The sequence below is a fragment of the Zonotrichia albicollis genome, chromosome 1 (assembly GCF_047830755.1).
Source record: "Zonotrichia albicollis isolate bZonAlb1 chromosome 1, bZonAlb1.hap1, whole genome shotgun sequence".
Classification (NCBI taxonomy): Eukaryota; Metazoa; Chordata; class Aves; order Passeriformes; family Passerellidae; genus Zonotrichia; species Zonotrichia albicollis.
The window spans coordinates 149,800,716-149,819,903 of NC_133819.1; the positions used below are offsets into that span (position 1 = coordinate 149,800,716).

At 41.2% G+C, this 19,188-nt stretch overlaps 1 long non-coding RNA gene across 1 annotated transcript in view; it reads right to left on the minus strand.

The window, feature by feature from the left end:
- Window positions 1–1,781: 1,781 nt before the first annotated feature.
- The window catches only part of LOC141725443 (uncharacterized), a 134,324-nt gene continuing 116,917 nt past the window's right edge, over window positions 1,782–19,188 (minus strand). The window contains exon 3 of the long non-coding RNA XR_012577300.1: window positions 1,782–1,869. This is a non-coding gene — a long non-coding RNA (uncharacterized LOC141725443). The remainder of the gene's footprint in view (window positions 1,870–19,188) is intronic.

A 19,188-nucleotide genomic window follows, 5' to 3' on the forward strand; every position in this document is an offset into this window, starting at 1 on the left:
AGAAGGTCAGTGAGGTGACTGATGCTTCCTTTGAAAATCAAGAGCACATTGTTTTGTAGCTTTAGACTGAGAACCCAAAACCAGGATTGCATTTTGAAGCAAGGCTATGGAAGGAAAAGAACCTGAAGGTTCTTTTGAAGCAAGGCTGTGGAAGGAAAAGAACCTGAAGGTTTGTTTCTGGAAGCAAGACTCATACAAGTCACCCAGTGACTTCAGCAGGACTGGTCATGTGAATATTCAGTACTCACATGCATGGAGGTGTGGGAACCCAGGACATCCCTTTAAAAGCAGGTTAAAGTAGCATTTGTTGGGGTGAAGAAACTGAGGTTAATTTAATTTAATCTAAAACAATTTTGTACTCAGTTAAGGGGCAAGAATACATCTCTACTGGCAATTTTCCAAAAGTGTCATCAACAGGGTAGTAGTTTAAGAGATTCATATGATATTATCTTTAGACATAAATAAAGTGTTTAAGGATTTAAATGGAAATTAAGGCCTGGTCAGGGACATGAATGAAGAAGACTCTTGACTCTTGTTGACTTGGGCAAGTCGCTAATGCTCAGCACCCAGACCTTGGTGTGTGATGGGATCACACCCTCCAGAGGCAAAAGTCAACAAGTAAATTGTCAGCTGAGCAGACACACTAATGATTAACTCCTATTAATGAAGTTAGTTGTGAAGCTATTAGCAAAAATGCCCAGGATCCCTGTGTCTGGCACTTTTAAAGATAACTCTTGGAGCCAAACACCAAATTGCTTTGCAAATTAGGATGATTTGGCTATAGAAAATAAAACTAAACTCAAGTATAATCCATGTCTCATCCTTAATGCAGGATTGGGTGCACATAAGCTATTCCCACTCAGTATTTGTTCACACTGTTCCCATCTTGCCCATCTCTTTATTATCCTTACTGTTTCAAAAAAATTACATCATCTAAAATTTTTCTGTGATTTAAGCCCTCTCCCTCTTGCCCTATATACCCTGGGAAGGGGAGTAGTATAATTCTGTTACTTTCTGCAGCAAGATCAATTTCTGTTTTCAGACACGTTTCCTCCAAGATGAGAAAACCCAACCCAATTCCTTGGTTTTTTGGTTTTTTTTTTTTTTTTTTTTTTTGGGTTTTGGTTTGGGTTTTTTTTTTTTGCCTCTGTTCCTAAAGGAAAAATGTAACGTAGAGGAGTCTGTTCATTTCTATTATAAAAATTTTTTTCAATATATATTTTTCTTAAAAATCAGTGGTAAATGAAGAGCAGAAGGAATGGACTGGTCATCATCTTTGTGGCTTCATTCCCTCCTCCTCTTTAAAACAGCTCCATGGGATTTGGCTCCTCACTCATTTCCTGTCCTGCTGTCCTTCTGTGCTCGCACACCAGTGCAACCACAGCTGTGCCCTATGGACTCACACCTGGGGAGCCTCCAGCACTGCAGAGATGCTGCTCCCCATGTTTGCTGCCAAAGGATCCCTCCTTGCTCAACCCTTAAAGCAAATTTCATCAATAATTTGGGCTTGGCTCAGCAATTGCCTCCTGGGCACCATCTGAGCTCCAGTTTCACCACTTAGCAGCACAAAGCAGACAGGTGTTACTGGAGCACAGTCAAACCCAGTCCAACCATTTGCCATGAAGTGCTGACAGAATGAGACTGCTCACCACTAATGGCATTTTTCACAAGCATTGTTAAATGTTCAAAGCAAAAGGTGTTACATTGTAAAATGTAACAAACATAAAGTTCAGCTATAAAGAAATTCAAGTTATTTCACATTTTCCTTTATTCTATTTTACCTCTTTTGTCATTCTTTTTCCCTCTCCTTTTTGCATGTTTCTAGCAGAAGATTTTCATCCACGGAGGTGAGACTCTGAAAATCTTCAGCTGAAAAAAAGAGATTTCAATAAAACTACAATCCTTTAAATTTCTGGAAAGGTAACAATGGTTTTGAAATATTACAAAGCTTCACAGCTAGTGGTCTGTATTTTATAAGCTAAACATGTCTCTGAGCAAATTTACAACCACATTTACCTGTGTGATTTGCTGCTATGATGAATAAAAAATAAAACAGCCAAAGCAATGGAAGTTCTAGTAAGAAAATATATAAGACCCTGTGTGGCCTTGCTGAAGTACTAATATTTTTAATTACCTTCACCTAGGCTGACTTAATTCATTATGATTAGCTCAGAAACAGAGCATGATGTCATCAGTTATCCTTCAGGAGCAAGAGAACAAACAACACTTAATTTTTACAGACTCTGAGGACCAGGACCAATTGTTTGCTTCAGTGTTGAGACTCCCAGGCCAGCCACACCATCCCTTGTGCTGACCATGCACAGAGTGACAGACTGTCCCATGACCTGGTGTGCAGAAGGTGTTTGGTCTCACAGCCCTAAGGTGGGACAGGGTGGCTCACCCAGGCACCAGACGTTGAACAAAGCCATCTCCAGTGTCTGGGGACAGGTTCTCACAGCTGTTGTTGGATTTCTTCTTGGTGCAGCAATACTTAAACACCACAAATCATAGAATGATAGAATCCTAGATTGCAAGGGACCTTAAAGGTCATGTTGTTCCAAGCCCCCTGCCAGGGACAGGGACACCCTTTACTAGACCAGGGTGCTCAGAGCACATTCAGCCTGATCTCAGAATGAGGACAAAGGTTCATATGGGCACACGAGAAAAGATGGAGTGCACCCCAAAGAGGCAACAGGAACAATTAACCTCGATATTTCATTGCAGGGAAACAACATCTAGTCCAGAGCAGCACAGGGATCCTGGAACTATTGGCACCATGAGCCTGGCCTTTTATGAGCTTTTCACTTCCATCTCAGACCCAAAAACTGCCTGACAGAGTTCATTTCCCCACCTCTCTGGGCTGCAGCTCCTAAGGGATTTGCTCCTGCCCAGAGCAAAGAGCAGTGGCTCTCCAGGATGTCACAGACTTTTCCTTGAGGAGATGTAGGCAGTTACAAGTGGGAACAGAGCCTGAGCACCATCAGACTGCTGTTGATCCCACTTTCTTTGGTGGAATTGAGCTCCACAGTGATCACCAACCTGGCACTGTGGAGCAGAGACTTCTGACTAATTTGAGGAAGCATCATCAGGCACAATTTATCACCTTGGGGCGAGCATGGGTACAGCCAGCCTCCACAGTAGGGGTGTGCAGAGGAGGCACTGACATCAAGGAATTCATTTTCTCATATGAATTATTGGCATAAAGAGACTCCTACACTGCCAAGGACCTGAGATGAGAACCACAAGCACGATGACAGCTCCTCTGTTATTCCCCAAGGGTGCCATGTCTGCATGCCCAGCACTGACACTGCTGCTTCTGCAATGAAAGCACAACCCGAGACTGGCATTTGCCAGCAGCTGTCTTATATGGATATGCTTGGCTTGATCACTTGCACAGCCAGCCTAAGAATAGCTTCCTCTCTAACATCTGATTTCTCTTAAAGGATAAAAATAAAACAATCAGAGCCTGGATATAAAAGAGCAAACCGCTGAACACTGCACTGCATGCATCTATGTTTAATGAAGGAAAATTTCACTTTACAAGGGGCATGAGTTATTTGTGTCAACCCTATCTGGCCTCAAGATCAGTATCTAAGCTGCCACTTCTTCTTCTGCTCTGACAGCTAAATGACTTTTCTTATTACAGAGCACTTCAGCGCTCCGATCATCCCAGGCAGTTCAGCATCCATCATGACCCCAGTGGGCTTGCAGCCTGTGACTAGCCAGTGCCCAGGAGGGATGCAGGGACCATCACAGCCAGGATCATGTTGAAACAGCTTTTTGAAGGCAGGCATGGGTCTCAGGGAATGGTTTGTGCCATGTGCTTGACCTCAGTGCCCAACAACAGACCTTGGCTGGTGTTAGTTGTAGCTTGAGAGTCCTGGGGCCATGTCAGGCAGCCTGAGAAAACTGCTTTGTTTAAACATACAAAGGTCATGATATATCTGTTCAAGAGCACTGTGCATAGCCCAGTTTAGGCTTTCCAGTCCAAGTGCCAAGGTCCACTGCCACTGGACACCATTATTCACAACACTCAGCCCAGATGAATTGGATGTAGGCCATAAATAGCACTTGGTCCCTCTCCTTCTCCCCTCCCTATTTGCAATCTGGATTCTAAAAGAACTTCTCCCATATTGAACCCTCACAAGACATCTGCAGTACATCATACCACTTATAAAATAGATTTTATTTTTCTCTTCAGGAACAAACAAACAAAAAAACTAAAAAGCCAAACCAGTGGGAAATCAAATGTGATCACCATTTTTCCAAGTATAGTAAGACTGGAGGAGTCACAAAACAAGGAAATGCTGAAATCAACATAAATTTTTACTGTTTGGAGTTTTTTTATGCCACAAGCAACAGACCTGTCTCTGCTGTGCCAGACCACCTGTCACCTTAGTAAGATATGTTTCCTGCTTCAAAAATAGAATACAGCCTGCTGAAGTCAGACACGAATTAGCATGTATGCTGAACAACATGATTAAAGTCAAACCTTCTTCCAACTGCTGGGGGCTTTAGTGCAGAAATCTGAGTGTTCAGAGCAGGAGACATCAGCGCCAGGCTCCTGACAAAACCTGGCCCTGCCACATTCTCCCTGGCAGCAGTGACACCAGGAGGGCTGAGAGCCCTGAAGGACAATCAGCAGAGCAGGTCAGCAGCCCAGAATCAGTTCAACTGTAATGCTACAAGACAGGCTTGTGAATTTATATTCAATGTATTCACATTGAATATAAATGAAATCTATTTTAGAGGAGGGGGAATGTGATACCTGGAGATCTGATGATCAGAACCTGTTGTTGGCAAGATGAGGTCCTACCACCTCTGACACCTTGCAACCAAGCCACTTTTTTCCCATCAAAGCACAAGAAAGCTTCTAATCAAAGCTTCCAGTCTTACCAGCTCCTGGTCTTGAATCTCCTACACATTAGCCACCAAAAGCAAATCAAAATCGGCAAGACCTTAAAAGGTGGAAGAAGGGAATTTTTTGTCATCTCCACTTGATTCCTGAGACACTGGACACCAATAAGCAATTTGACAGATGTCACATGAATTGTTTGTGTCAAAACTGTGACCTTGGTGAACTCCTCCTGAGTGCCAGCCTGATCCCCTCAGCAAGGGTCTGGTTGTACCCCTTGAAATGAGTTTAGCTTGATTTTGGCTGGCAATTCTTCTCCTGTTCTTCTCTTTCCCTCTTCTTAATTACATTTGATTTTTCTTCAGAAGAGAATTCTTTTCCACGGTCATATTTTTATGGGAATTTTAATGAGTCACTTGGCATGACATTAATCACTGAAGTTTTAAAGTGTCTTCAAATTGTATTTTCCTTCCTCTTGAATACCAGCCACACATTTTTGTTTACAGTGAAATGTTAGGAAAAAAAATCTTTCAGCCTATTTTCTTCAGTACTAATTGGGGGTTTATTATTGCTTCATTTGCTTACAATTGAATCAAACAAAAACCTCCATCCCTTTTTCATGGTGCTGCTAATTGTATTGAGTGGGTTATAATGATATTACTGTATATACACAAATGAACATTTCTTAAATAAATAAATGAACATTAAAAGTATGTCTCCAAAGACAGAGATTAACCAGTTGTCTACATACTTCACTGAAAACTTTTTATATTTTTTCCCAAAAAAATGTGCTCAGCTCATTTCTGTCTTCAACTGAACACAGAAATCAGCCAAAAAAAGGTATTACTGCTGCAAAGGTCCAAGAATGGGATTTTCCAGACAACCAAGGAAGTTGGAATGCCTATTTGCAATGGAATTCTATTGGGATTTTGGCACTTAATTTCCACAGATTTCAGAAAACAGCACTGCAGCTGACTTTACAACTGGCTGATCTGAACAGCCACAGACAGGACTATAAGCTTTACCTTATCAGTTCAACACTTCTCATTAGTTATAAACTCAGGATTTATTTTGCAAAATTGCTATTTCAAACATCCAGGGTTGCCAAAAGCCATTTATGGTATCTGGTGATGATTTGTGGAGTATGTTTTACAAGGTTCTTATCAATGTAGCTCTAAAACAGCATCCTGCTTCTTCATCTACATCAAGATGAGCCATTGATGCTGATCTCTCAGGATCCCCTGTAGGGTGTTAGAGGGGGACAGGGATATGTGGGGAAAGTACACATTTCTTTTGATCTGTAAAATTTTTGTTCAGCTGATGTGTTTTTAGAGATAATAATTTTTGCAAATTCATGGTCTCATTTAATCCCTACCTAACTGTAATGTTCTTACCTAGGCTATATTACCTAGGTATTTAAAGCAGGAATATGATAAAGATCTCACCTCTTTATGGGTGAAAAATTGTGCCCATAGCCATCTTTCCATTTGGTACAGCACTTCTTGGAGAAATCCTATTTTTCATCTGTAAGTGCACTGCAGCTATTTCATGGACAATCAGTGCCACAGTCTGCCCTCATCTCCTCTCCTTTAAACTGCCAAGAATGCCAGGAACAGCAAGAGGAATACTTGAATTATACAAGAGTACACATTTAACAGAAGAAAAATTGGGATTGTCCAGCCTGGAGAAAAAAAGGTTTAGGTGAGATCTTATGGTATCCTAGCAGTGCCTAAAGGGGCCACAGGAGAGATTAAGAGGGATTTTTGATAAGGGCCTGGAGAGACAGGACAAGAGGCACTGGCTCTAAACAGAAAGATGGTAGATTTAGATTGGCTATCAGGAAGTAATTCTTTATCTGAAGAGTGAATCCTTTATCCAGAGGCACTGGAACAGGCTTCACAGAGAAGATCTGGATGCCCCATCCCTGGAATTGTTCCAGGCCAGGTTGGATGGGGTTTTGAGCAACCTGGGATAGTGGAAAGTGTCCCTGCCCATGGTAGAGGGCTTGCAAGGAGAAGTTGTTGCAAGCCCATTCCAACACAAATCATTCTGTTTCTATGATTCTATGAAACCTGATACCTGAAGAAAATGGGTAGGAGAAAATTAATTGGTAGTATGTATTTTCTATTTCTCATTGTACAAGAATTAAAACCACCACCTGAAGTGGTGAAACAGTAGACTTAAAGCAAACCTGTGAAGGTACATTTTCAGAAAGATCATAGCCAAATGACCAACTTATTGCCACAGGACATAGCTCTACCTAAAATTGGGAAAATGTCCATGTGGAGTTTACAGATGTTTACAGAGGATAGAAGAAGCTGCTGAGTACAATGATCTGGATGAAGTCAGTCAGATTATTGACTGCTACACACAAGGAGGGAAAGACTCCCTTGGTACTTGTTATGTTTGAGATATCCTTTCTCTGAACTTCCCTCCCCAACACCCTGGGGCCATGAACCAGGCAGCCCTTTGCTGTGGTGGTTCTTCTGTGTGCTCTCATGTAGTCTTTATCTTTAAACACAGTAGATGAAGGGCACTCTCTTGAAGCTTATTTAAATGCAGAAGTTCTAGATCAGTAGCTATTTAATCCAGTCCTCCTGAGAGATTAGGTGTAAGGTTGGTTGGGTTGGTTTTTTTTTTCTCTTTGAAAGATGTAGCATATTTGCCAAAATGTAACTTGAATATAAATGAAAAATATCATGTTAAATAAATTGCAAGAGGATTTGCTTCATTGAGTTTGTTGGTAATTTACTGTGGAATTACTACAGAAGCAAATCTATCGGTGACACTTTATATTTCACTGGAACAGCAATCTAAATAAGATGCAATACAGTACGTTGAATTTTTATGTACTTACCTGTAGTTGGATAATAAAGCATGAATTATGACATGAGTGTACTTCTGTAGTGTAGTTAATAGTCTATCATGTCAATTTTAATAACATGCTCCATAGAAAGATGCAGCCTGAGTGTTTTTAAAATTAAAGTATATTTAACCTAATGGTCATATATTAATCCCCTAAAAGCTTGTCACTAACTTATTACTAGCCTTCTTTCCTTGGGTACATATATAAATTGTTGTTTAGTTATTGGAAGGGCTGCTCATCACAAGTGCAGTGCTGCAGGCACTAAGGTTTCTTTTATACCTACAGTAAAACATTTATTTTAAAGCAATTATGTGCATTTACATTCACAGCAGTTCAAAGAAACATATTTATGCTACAGTATAAAGACTGACATATGCTTTGGTCCTGGTTTTGTCCTATCTGACCATAGGTACCCAAATCATAGAATCATAGAATGGTTTGGGTTAAAAAAGGACCCTAAATATAATCTAATTCCATCTTCCAATGGAGGGAAGAACAGCACCTCCTTCACCAGGTGGCTCAAAGCCCCATCCAACTTGGAATTGAACTGAATTGCCCAGAGAAAGGGCCTTGTTTTCCCTATTGATTAAGGAGTGAAGACAGGAAAACAGGAGGAGCAGGTTTGAAACCTCTACACCCCCAAGGCTTTGCTTCTACCTGGATGCAGAATTTCCCCAAACCTGCCCTGGAAGGGACAGATAGAACACCAGGCCTTACCTGAAGCAGTAGATGTCATCTTGAACATTGCTCCAGGCTCTGGGTGTTGCAGTCTCTGCTTCTGTTCACCAAAATGTTGTGTTTATTCCCAAGCATGAAGAATGAGTTGTATTAGTGATGCAGAAATGTCACAGAGGTAGGAAATCCTTTCCACTGCTCTGTCTACTCTAGTGGTAATAATTTCACCCAGCAGACAAAAACTGCACAGAAAGCTTTTTCACGCTTTCCTTCAAATGATGTGGAGCTGGAGCTGCACAAAGCCAAGGCACAGAGCTGGTGACACAGGTGCTGCTGGCAGGAGGTCCCAGGCACCAGCTGAGCAACTTTTGTCTCACTCTTTTGAAGAAAAAATGCTGCCTCGTTTGTTTTCACCTCCCTTTGCTAAGACTAAATGGTTTCATTTCCTGAGGCACCAAGACTCCCTGGTTCCTACTGACTTCAGCTGGAACAACATCTGTGTCTCCCTTCTGGGGCTACAGTGTCACTTCACCAAGGTAGAAAACTCACTGCAGGCACTTAAATACACAAACTCTTCCCTCAGTCTCTCTTCCACTGAAAATATCAGGCCATAACTCCTTAGTGATCTTTCCTCCCCATAACTGACACCAAGTTAACCTAGACATTAATCACATTAATATTTGTTCCCTTGGGTACAGATCTCTAAGACAGGGAATTGATCATTCACTAAACCCTCTGGCCCGGCCAGAGGACCCCAGGAAAATGGCCTGGTTACAGACATTTGGTGTGACATGGGTTCAGTCACAGTGAACACACATGTCTTGCCAGAAAACTTGATTAAAATAAATAGGGCAGGAGATCTTTCTCCTTTTTAATGCCTGTATTAAAAATCAACTCAGGTGGGAAGAACTGAGGGTGGCGCTCACGCCACCACTGCTCCCAGGAATGGCACGGAGGAGGAGGAGGAGGAGGAGGAGGAGGAGGAGGAGGAGGAGGAGGAAGAGTGCAGCTTTGTCCATTGGTCTGTGGGCAGAGCTGGGGGTTCTGTCCTCTCAAGAGCACCAGGAGATTCTCAGTTTTTCAGTTTGACATTCAAGGTCCTCTTTCTAGCCGACATCTTTGAGGTTAGTGTGAGAAGTAAAAAGGGTCTTAGCAGACACTGGCATCACCTCGATCTGTTAATTCCATGGTGGCTCATTATTTTAGGGGTTTTTCCGGCTAAATTTGGTGAGGGGTTTCCTCATTTGCATGCCAACCCCAATGTCCCCTCCTCCTCACAGTCCCAGGTTCCACCTTCCAGGAAACAGCAGGGGGATACTTAACAAAGGTGGATTTCTAACCATCAAGAACAGGTGATTAAAGGAAAACTATTAACAACAGGGGATTACAACATGAAATTATTAACAACAGATAGTTAGAACTCCACCCTGGCAGCAATTGGTTTAGCTTGTGAACTCTGCAACCTTTTAAAAAAACTGGACAACTTTTCTACTCGTAACATTGATTTCCCTTAGAAATGATGCACTGTTTATACAGATATCAGGATCTGCTTGGAGGCACTGTGGGTGGCCGGCACTGTGGGGAGCCAGCACTGCTGACCAACTCCTTTTTCCTGTTGTTTGTAACTCTTAGCAGGAATCCATGACCTTGTGAGCTCCAGGTGGCAGACACCTGCACACAGACATAGCTCCCCTCAGTTCTTTGATCACATAGCAGATCAGAATTATTCCTCCCATGCTGCACTGCCAAGAGAGTGTGAGGTTAAATGTGATCTCATCAAGTCCCTCTGCTAAATATTGCTCCCAGAAAAAACCACCACCTCCCCAAGAGCAAGCTGAAGATGCCATTAGGGTAATTAAAGCTGCAACCAGCAGCTCTCTGTGGCTCTGGCCCTTGTCACATTAAGCCACACAAAGCAGATAGATTAGGTGCTATGTTTAAATACAAGGAGATATATATGAATAAAGAAAATCATTAGTAGCCAAGGCAACTAATTGTGATGGAACTTTTTGTTCATAGCAAATACCAAAATAAGCTAAAGGAGTGAAGAGACCAAAAAAAACCCCAACCAACTACCCAGCCACAAAGTACACTATTTAGTAAAAACACTCCTTAATAGTACTCCTATGTCTCCTCCACCCCAGCTGCAGAACCTGGCATTTGCCCTTGTTTAACTTCATGTGTTTGGTGATTGCCCATCTCTCTGATTTGTCAAGGTTTCTCTATTAAACAGGAAAAAATTGCCCAGAAATTCTGGTTTTCATTTCTCTTGGAGGTCACCTACCTCATCCGTTTTCCTTCCTCTCAACAGATTGAAAACTCTGCTGCTGCCCAAGAAGGGGATCTGATATGAAATAGTGGTGAGAAATGTGAATGCTTGAAGCAGCTTCATCTTTCACCTGCCTTAAAATGTCTGCTGCCAGACCCAGACACAATCACAGCTGAGAGTACAAGGCTTCCTCAAAAGAAAAAATAACACAGGAAACTATCACCTGCTTGCAACTATCTGAAAAGGGCTATTTTCCAGTGGGAAGAAGGGGTAGGAACAGTTTAAAAGGAGATTGCTCCATCAGTGATTATTGCCCTAAGACTTGGTTCTATCAGACTCCAACCCCAGCTCTCACTGACCTCTGCCTGCCTTCCCACATAATAATTCATATTATTCCTCCACTCCTTCTGCTCTGAACATGTATTCCTTCAAATTTGGTGTGGAGAGCTGTGCACAGAGCATTCAGACAGTGTTTCACCAGTGTTTAAAACCATAGGGTTTGCATCTGGCTATGGTGAATTAATCCCCTCTCCTGACTAATATGTCTTATTGTGTGTTTGCATTTCCATGGCCACATCAAATTGTTGCCTTGCAGCCCAGCTTTACTAGTCAGAGCCTTTCCCCCCTCAACAGGCACTCTTACTGTCTAATTCTTCGCTTTCTTGCTCCTACCTCTCCCCTTTTCTCCTTAAAATCCATACTGTAGCTATAAATGCAGCTCCAAAGGTGAACCTGAAGCAAACCAGCCTCGCTCAGAGCAAGTGCACTTCTATATTTAGCAGCAAACATTTCGGTTGTGCTGCTGCAGAGCCTTTTTTGAAGAGCTGCACCTTCAAAGAGGTTTTCACAGAGCCACTGAGCCAGAAAGTATTGAAGGGGTGTTGTCTACAACTCAGCGTTGTCAAGCTTTTAATTCTTAAGCTTATAGCCGGAGGCAGAGCGCAGGGACATTTGCATGGTTATATCGGTTTCTTTTCTTCCTAGAAATTGAAAAGAAGGAACACAGGGTGAAAAATTAATGCCAGAGCTAAAAAAACCCCCCAGTACTTGCCTGTAATAGCACTCTCTCTCTCTCTTTCCTATATATATATTTTAAATAAGCTCTGAGACATATTTCATGTCCAAACCAGGACTGGTAGCTTTTAACACCCTTTTGAGTCTTTTTTTCCCCAAATAGATGTGAGTATCTATTTCCATCCAGCAATATAACCACATTCAATGGCATTCTGCTTATTTTAAACTGCCCCTGACTCTTCTGCCGGTGAGACCAGACTTTACATTCACTCCTGACTGGTCTCACTGAAAGTGCCACATAAGCCCAGCCAAACCCTCTCAAGAGAGACTGTAGATGTTGGAAGATGTGTCCTTGATATATGCAGTGTACAAACAGGGTTTTAAACCCTGCCCTTCACAATTTATTAATTCTATTATGGTTTATTGATTTTAATCAGCATTCATGGGGTGTTCTTTGTGAGGATACCTTGTCTGATGTGAGTCCATGAAATTTTGGGCTCACTATTTTGCAGATATGAACAGTTCTAAACCAATGTTAAAAATATGTGATGGCCTCAGCACACTCCACATTGAATAAGATGGTGGAGGAAAGTGGGAATTAAAAATATTGTTAATTCTGGAGAAATTCATACTGCAGAAGGTTTTAATTCTCAGGTGATTTTAATGTAGGTAAACATTTGTATTCTGCCAATTTACCTAGCAGTTTTATGTGTCAGACACAAAGAGCATCAATTGACTATCTAAATATTCTGAAATTTAAATAATTTTATATTTACTAGTTAACAGCTAGTTGGAGAACAAAAAATTTTACATTTTCAAATAAACAGTCTCTGAGGTTTCTTATAAAGATAGACATTTGTTTTTTAAATATCATATATATTTTATTTTTTCTAATTTTATTCCCCTATTTAATATTTGCATCAGTTTACTTCCCTTTCAAATGTCACCGCAAATGTGGGTGGATTTGAGCAGAATGAAGATATTTTTGCATTTCCCATATCCCAGTGAAGAACTGTCTTTGACCAAGTGGCCATCAATGTCAATGAGACCTTTGCCTGGGTAAGGATTTCACTGACATCCCAGGATTTGTTTCACAGATGGCAAGGCACTCCACAGACTTAACAGGCAAAGTATCCTGTAGTAGCAGTGCCACTACAAAGCCAGGATTATTGGCTCAAACACCCCTTTCTCAAGGAAAAGAGTGTTTCCCTGAGTGGAAGGGCTTTGAGGAGATTTCAGGGTTTTCTGAGCCATTTCAGCTTTTGCCATGGTTAAGGTGAGGAATGTACCACTCAAGATTGTTGAGAGGTCTTCCAGCAGGATAAGGGTGTATTTGGGGGTCCCATGCCAGCAAACCAGCCCAGATATGTCAATATTCTGACCCATTTCCAGCTGCTTTTCACAGGTGATGGATCATTCCAGTGGCAGCGGAGAATGGGCCATGCCAGTAGTGACTTGCACGGTGCCTGCTTTAGAGAAGTCCTGTTAGAAGCCAGCTGCTTTTCATTTTCCTATCCTGTTTTCACATGTAAGTCAAAGGGTAGAGAAGGCAGGAGGAAATTTCCCTGTTGTCATATGGAACATTTGTGGCTCTTTCATCTTAAAACCTACACTTGACCCCTAAAACAAAGATACTCTTAAGGTTGATGAGCCAGTGCTCTAAGCTGACCTGTGTTGTTCTGCAAAGATAGGAATTTGCTGGTATTTTCAAATGCAGAAACATCTGCACAAGTGGGTGGAAGGGAAGTGCTTTGGGTGCACAGATAATTATTGGGATTGTTACATGATAGATGAGGTTATTTTCTCAGTGCTGTGTACAAGTTCATAATGAGTCTAATCCCCTGAAGTGATGTGGCATCCACTTGCTGCAAGTAAAATGAAAGACTGCTGCTGCCTGAGTGTCAGACAGAAGATTCAATGGCCTTCTCACTCCATAGAGGAAAAAAAGAACTTTTTATACAATACTAATTTCTTTTTCCCTGCCCTGTAAAAGATAAGGATCAACACCAGCAAATTTCTGTCTACAAGATAAAGTAGGTGCTGGATAAGATTTAGGTGCTTACAACACACCCTTGTGATTCCAGTGTGTTGTTCTTCAAACCATTTAATAAACACTTCAGTTAAAAAGAGGGTTTATTTTTCTTTCTTTGGATGATGAATCTCATATATTTTAGAAAGTATTTTGAAAAGAATATAAAATGTTTTAATGGATTTGGTACTCAATGGAAGGACACACTTCCACTGAGTGTGTCCATTGATATACAGTGTTCTTCAAATCCATTACAAGTGAAGAGGGAAAAGGGAGAATTTTCTCCCTATTATAGATCAACATTTTGAGTTCATTGTCCTTGATTTTGTTAAAATGCTTTTTATCTCCTGATACCTTACTTTTATTCTTGGAATGAGGCATTATTCCTGAAATTCAAGTAGGTAAAATTATTGAGTGTACCCAGTGTGAATGGAAAGCATAATAGCAAACTATAAAAGTAGAAAGTCTGTTTATGAGTTATGTCACAGCTCCCCCCATATCTTCCACCCCTTTTGGAGGACAGCACCAGCTCCAGATTATATCACGCTGCTGAATGTACTTGAGCCCACTCATGGTTATAGGGTGCTTTTTCTCCTCCATCTTGTGTTACTGATGTGTTGTGCTGGCATATTTCTGGCATATTCTATGTCAGTGGTTCCTTGGAATTTAAGAGGAGGATTGAGTCCTGGCATGTTGATAAAAACGTCCACCAGTTTCACAGAAAATTCAATTAAATTGACATCTGTTGCACCAAGTTTCACAATCAACTCCAGCTCCTCTACAGCAGTTCCAGGTCAATATTGCTGCTAGAAATTGCTTTAGAACACCAAAAAAACCCTGTTTCAGCAGAACTCCCACATGTTCTTGACTTAGAAGCCATGCCCTCTCTTGCCACCTTCCCTTTTAAGTTACATAATGTTGATGAGGAGCCAGTTCCATGTCATAATGTTCTGGTTTAACCCCAGCTGGCAACTGAGCCCCTCACAGCTGCTCCCTCACTCCTCCACAGCGAGATGGAAGGAGAGAATTAGGAGGGTAAAAGTGAGAAAACTCGTGGGCTGAGGTAAATACAGTTTAATAGGTAAAGGCCTCATGTACAAGCAAAGGAAAATAATTAATTCACCATTTCCCATGGGCAGGCAGGTGTTCAGCCATTCCCAGGAAAGCCAGACTCCATCACAGGGACTGGGGGAGACAAATGTGATCATTCTGAGCATCCCTCCTTCCCATTACCTTTATCTTATTGAAGGCAGATTGCTGAATGGTGGCTACCAATGTATAACCTGAGACTTGGAAATATTATCCATGCATTTTTTCCACAGATATTACTGCACTTCTTTGTCAAGGTTGTCCACAGTTATACCAATCTGCAGCCTCTGGGAAGTATTTTTAGCATGCCTTGTAAATCAAAAGCATTTTGCAGTTATTTCCAGAGAGAAATCTTTCAGATTTGAAAACCCTTTGTAAGGTTCTTTCCATTTAAAAGATACACAACAACAATATTTTATCCAATGGAATGGATCAGGGATCCTGGTGAAATTTTGGCTTAGCCAGGGTGTAATTGTCACTGAATCTTGGCTGTTTCACCTCTGTGAACAAAGCAGAGAAAGCCAAGGAGATAACTCATCTATGGCTGTGCTTCAGATCTGCCTTCACACAAAGTAACAGATAAAAAGACCAGGTTTATGTCACTTTCAGCAATCTCTCTTATCTCTTTAAGATCCAGAAAAACAAGAGCTTTATGCTTTCTCCCATTGGTTGTAAATAATCCCCTGAAATTCAGCAGATCAGAGATATATTTGAAGGATAAACTGACTACACATTCAGGTAGGATGTCCTTGAATGTGCAGTTCCCAGATTATATTGCATTAAGACTCCACCAGGACATCCATAAGTTGAAAATTGCTTCCCCCACTTGGGAAATGGTGTGCTCAGGTTTAACTAAAGGCCGCATATAAGAATTTTAGCTAGGTACACTGCTAAAATTTAAATTCCTGTCCTGTTTATATTCAGATATGAATAAATCATATATTTCTTAGAAAATAAATCCTTCATGGGAGCACAATCTTCCCCCTTAAATCTATGAGCATCCTTTTAGATCAGAGGAAAATCTGCTACAGAAAAGTTTGCTTGAGCCTGCATGGCTCAAAGGCTCTTACTTGGTATGCACCTCATGCACAGAATTTCCTTCTGCTGAGAAGTACACGGAGCAGAGGCTGTATCTGGTTTTACATTGTTTGATAGCTCTTGCATTGTTCAAAAAAAAGATTTTATGACATGTCCTTTTGCTCTGGTGATGATTTGTTGATCTCTTGTGTTTCATTGAGCTATTATTTGTGAAGTGTTTTGTGATGCATTGCATGGAAGCTGCAGTCTAAGCAATTTTATGGGCTGCAGTGACAATTCACGTATCAACAGGCAAGGATTAATGATGCTAATTATTCAAAACAATTGTTTCTTTCTTTAAGTACTTCGTTTAGAGGGAGGGGTAAATTGAAATAAGTGAGTGAATGTTGTGTGTAAGAGGTGTAAGCATTTCTGCTGATGGAAGATAAAAGAGGAAATCGAAGAACATGAGAAATAGCTCCAAATAATATCTATTGGAACACAACTCCTATATGTCATGTAAATTACTCAATAAAACCGGACTTTGCAAGCTACAGAGCAAAACTAATAACACATCCAATAATCCATTTGCCAAATATGTAAAAAAGCATAAAAATTGCATCCTTTCTCATCTTCACCACTGACTCTAAACTGCAGCAGGTTTGCTGAAGTGGACTGTGCTGTCTTAAGGTTTTCAGATGGAGGAACTTGTTTGCTGAACCCAGCTCTGCTCTGAGCAATCTGTTCACAAAGCCCAGTGAAGAAAATAGAGTTACTGGCTGAAAAATATCCAAGAGGTCTCCTGTCTCTGGGACAGGCTCTCCAGGATGAATATTACATGGTAATCCATAATTCTGGATAATCTTTGTGTTTCCTTCTTCACAGCAGCATGGTACTTCCATGCTCAGTAAAATCTGTAACAACTGCCAGCATCAAGCGCCACAAATATAAGGTGAAATGTGGTTTATTTTACTGTGGGGTAAAGGATGCTCCAGCCCCAGTGCGCTGTTTTTTATCCTTGGTGGTAGGATTCAAACTCTATGAAATCACTTTTTCCCTGAGAATATGTTTTTTTATTAATTTTCAATAATAATGGATTTAGTAGATTGTTACCTAAAAATGCAGATTCTCTTCTTTCCTACAAAAGAGTGCACATCTAGCTATAGAAACCTGACAGAGCAAATGACTTCCAGTTACCACATGAGAAACTATTTACAAGATTAGGACTAAAATAGGCAGCCACCAAGCAGCAGAGGAACCTCTTTTTACTGATCTACATGCTTTTCTCCCTGTGATTTCCCCTAACAATTTAGATACTCACCAGCTTTATGACAGAGGAGCTCATGCACATTTCAGTTCAGAAAGAAAGTACACAAAAGAAATTGTTTTCACTGTGAGGGCAGTCAGAAAGGAAACAGGGACAGGCTGTCTGAAGATGTTGTGCAATCTCCATCCCTAGAGATACTCAGAACCAAATCAGACCCAGTCCTGGGCACCCTGGTCCACTTCAGCTGAGGAGTTGGAGGAGATCTCAAGAGGTCCTTCTTCATTTCAGCCATTCTGTAATTCTGTGAAATATCACTTGAAGGATCCCAGTCTACAGTGACCTGATGGGAGTGGTGGGCTGTGAGGTGCCCAGTATTCCTCAGATCAGAGATTTATGTTACTGGATATTGTGATTTAACCTCAGTGGGCAGCTGAGCACCACACAGACACACACTCAATGCTCTGTTCCATGCAATGAGGGACAGAATTGAAAAGGTAAAAGTGCAAGGACTGGTGGGTTGAGATAAATTCAAGAAAATACAAGCAATCCCAGAGGAATAATCCATATTTTTTTCCTTCTTGTCCTCCTGGAATGAGTTCTACATGTATTTTTTCTTTACATGCAAAAACAAGGATAGATCCCAGACTGAACTATAATCTATTCTGTTGTTCAAACTCCCCATTCCCCTGCAGTGGAGATTTACCTGTGATGATCTTATTTAAGGCAGATAAATCTACTCTGTATCAGGCTATAGGACATTAATATTTCAGAATCAAGTGCAAGTCCCCGTTCCTGCTTGTGTTTACCTCGCCTCACCAGGGTCCTCTGCAGAAGAGAAATGTTTGCACAGAGGATCCCAGTTGCATTGGCTGCTGTGTCATGTCCTGTACTGCCACCAGGATTAGTAGGTGGAGAAAACATGAAGCACTTTCTCTGTCAGACTGTAACTTTAGAAAGCCAAAAGCTGTGTAAGTGAAGTGCCTTCTCCTTATGGTTTTATTTATTGCCTATGTTAACCAGATTTGGGGAGACAGCTTGGGGAGGGAAGTACAAACTTTCTGTATTAGCCTACTTCACTCTTACTTTTTCTCTCTCTTTCTAGTTCCCCAGGCAGTGCCTGATACCAAGAGATTTTTCTTTACTGGTTACTCCAACTAAGAACATAAACTTGCAAGAAATGTCAATCTTCTTTACATAAAGAAATGCCTTCAGCAAAGCTGTGTGTGTTTCCATACAGTGGGACTTCCAGTTTCACCTGTTTACTCCCTGCTTCCCAAGCATGCATGAGAGTCTCTGAATTTCTGTGCTGTCATGAGAATGATTTCTTCACATTTTTCATTGGTGACTAAATCTTAGGCAAAACTGAACAACTTGTGGAGATGACAAATCCAGTGAGAACACAAAGTGATGGCCCTGTTTCCTTTCTGTAGGCTTCACATAGGAAAAGAAGATGCTGCTCCATAAAGAAATGAATCCAAAGAACGACCTCTGTGTCTGTGATGTTCCCAGAAAGAAAATAAGAGTTGAGCTGAGGGACACTCAAAGGTCTGACACTGGTGGTTAATTGCCTGCCCTGCTTTCCCCAGCAGCTGTGGGCTCAACTTGGATATCTCTGAAGCATTGCTGCCTTTTGGAAAACAAGGTAAGTCATAGCTTGTGGGTACAGGGCCAGGGACCAAAGCACGACCTGGTTACTAATAAAATCAGGTAATTATTCTCTGATGCTTAGTGTGTATTCATTATAATGTGTACCTAATGCAAATTATCCCAATGATTTTAATTGTGTTCTCTCCTCCCTACACACACTTAGCTCCCATTGACAGGGAGATGAGAACAGGCCCCCTCCTCTTTCACTCATTAGCAAGTGTTACAAGGATTATTCTGGTTGGGGAAGGTTTCTGGTGCTCTGCAATGATGTGTCTGACTCATCCCCTATTGTAGCAAGTAGGGAAGGTTATTTTTGCAGTGTTAATATGGAAAAGCATGTGGAAAATGTAATACTTCAAAGAGAGGTGCCTTCTGTGGGAAGTCATTGCTAATTAGGTGGTACGTGGGTGTCATCTGGGTCTCAGTAAACTATAGGTCATGCCAATATTCGAATTCTCTC